Source organism: Vanessa atalanta, unplaced genomic scaffold, assembly GCF_905147765.1.
Source record: "Vanessa atalanta unplaced genomic scaffold, ilVanAtal1.2, whole genome shotgun sequence".
Classification (NCBI taxonomy): Eukaryota; Metazoa; Arthropoda; class Insecta; order Lepidoptera; family Nymphalidae; genus Vanessa; species Vanessa atalanta.
In genome coordinates, this window is record NW_025919998.1 from 22501 (window position 1) to 25000 (window position 2500).

At 46.6% G+C, this 2500-nt stretch overlaps 1 non-coding gene across 1 annotated transcript in view; it reads right to left on the reverse strand.

The window, feature by feature from the left end:
* The window catches only part of LOC125076602, a 1903-nt gene extending 280 nt beyond the window's left edge, over window positions 1–1623 (reverse strand). Inside the window, exon 1 of the ribosomal RNA XR_007120545.1 lies at window positions 1–1623. This exon is cut by the window's left edge and continues 280 nt beyond it. This is a non-coding gene — a ribosomal RNA (small subunit ribosomal RNA).
* Window positions 1624–2500: the final 877 nt, after the last annotated feature.

Genomic DNA, 2500 nt, shown 5'->3' on the forward strand with positions numbered 1-2500 from the left:
CGGGTTGCCCGGGCCTCTAGGCCAGGGAGAACATGCTGATTCCTTCAGTGTAGCGCGCGTGCGGCCCAGGACATCTAAGGGCATCACAGACCTGTTATTGCTCAATCTCGTGCGGCTCGAAGCCGCCGGTCCCTCTAAGAAGAATTTTAATACGCCGCCAGTGAGTTGCTCGACCGAAATCGAGCACACCTAAATGACGACGCCTATTTAGCAGGCTAGAGTCTCGTTCGTTACCGGAATTAACCAGACAAATCGCTCCACCAACTAAGAACGGCCATGCACCACCACCCACCGAATCAAGAAAGAGCTATTAATCTGTCAATCCTTCCGGTGTCCGGGCCTGGTGAGATTTCCCGTGTTGAGTCAAATTAAGCCGCAGGCTCCACTCCTGGTGGTGCCCTTCCGTCAATTCCTTTAAGTTTCAGCTTTGCAACCATACTCCCCCCGGAGTCCAAAATCTTTGGTTTCCCGGAAGCTGCCCGCCGAGCCATTGTAGTAACGTCGGCGGATCGCTAGATGACATATTTACGGTTAGAACTAGGGCGGTATCTAATCGCCTTCGAACCTCTAACTTTCGTTCTTGATTGATGAAAACACCTTTGGCAAATGCTTTCGCTGATGTTCGTCTTGCGACGATCCAAGAATTTCACCTCTAACGTCGCAATACGAATGCCCCCAGTTATCCCTATTAATCATTACCTCGGAGTTCTGAAAACCAACAAAATAGAACCGAGATCATATTCTATTATTCCATGCACGAAATATTCAAGCGGCATTTTGAGCCCGCTTTGAGCACTCTAATTTGTTCAAAGTAAAATTGTCGGCCCATCTCGACACTCACTGAAGAGCACCGCGATAGGATTTTGATATTGAACCGGCGTTTTACCGCCGGCTCACCGACGATATGCTCCGCAGACGTGTCAGTATCACCGCGGATGCGGTGCACCGACAGCGCGGCGCACAAATGCAACTACGAGCTTTTTAACCGCAACAATTTTAGTATACGCTATTGGAGCTGGAATTACCGCGGCTGCTGGCACCAGACTTGCCCTCCAATTGTTCCTCGTTAAAATATTTAAAGTGTACTCATTCCGATTACGAGGCCTCGAAAGAGTCCCGTATCGTTATTTTTCGTCACTACCTCCCCGTGCCGGGAGTGGGTAATTTGCGCGCCTGCTGCCTTCCTTGGATGTGGTAGCCGTTTCTCAGGCTCCCTCTCCGGAATCGAACCCTGATTCCCCGTTACCCGTGACAACCATGGTAGTCGCAGAAACTACCATCGAAAGTTGATAAGGCAGACATTTGAAAGATGCGTCGCCGGTACTGGACCATGCGATCGGCAAAAGTTATCCAGATTCATCAAAATTAACGACTTCGGACGAGACGCCCTCCGTCGATTGGTTTTGATCTAATAAAAGCACTCATCCCATCACTGGTCAGAGTTCTGATTGCATGTATTAGCTCTAGAATTACCACAGTTATCCAAGTAACTGAGTAAGATCTAAGGAACCAAAACTGATATATTGAGCCATTCGCGGTATCGCCTTAATACGGCTTGCACTGAGACATGCATGGCTTAATCTTTGAGACAAGCATATAACTACTGGCAGGATCAACCAGGGAGCTAACCGAGACTTGTTGAAGTCGTCAATTACTCTTCTCGTTTCATATTCGCATATAAAATACACACAAACTTATGCATGCATGTACAATATACGCACAGTATGAAACGAGCGTCTCACCGTATCGTCGATCGCGTTAGACGCGATAGATTTTAACGGTTGACTCTTATAAAAATTTATATGAGACACAAACGCGCTTTAAGCACGCGCGCGCGCGTGCGTGCGCTATAATATATAACGCGACGACAGCGGCGGCGGCGGCGGCGGCGGCGGAGGCGTCTTCACATAATGACACATAACGGTCACGAATTCGAACGTTCTAAACGAGATCGAGTTTTTTTTTCAAAATAACACTTCGCACACGACGTGTACGTATGTATTGTTCAACGATTATTATCGTAAAACATTGGGATCGACGCCCGGTGTTTGAGTGATCGTACCGATACTCGGGTTGTGTATTTTTTGTACATGATAAATGTAAAAATTAACAAAAAGAATTTTAGAAACGACCGTTCATATATAATATAAAAATTATACACACTATACGAATACACTGAATCTTTTAAGAACTCCGTCTCTAACGTTTTCTCATATCGTCGCGACGTCGCAGATCGACTACAATGAATCAACATTTATTCCATGAGGATAGATTGTAGCGAGAGCGACGACGACGACGATAAGAGGAAGAGCGCATGAGGCAGAGAGATCTACGTGCGTCCGTCGGTCGGCACAGTTTTACAGAACGAAAAAGAATCTTTTTATCATTTTCACGTGTGTCAGTGAATATCCCCAGCGGTCGAGACGAATCGTACGTACATACTTGGTTGTTACACTACGTAAAGTATAATATAACGCGATACGACGAATCGAGAGACACG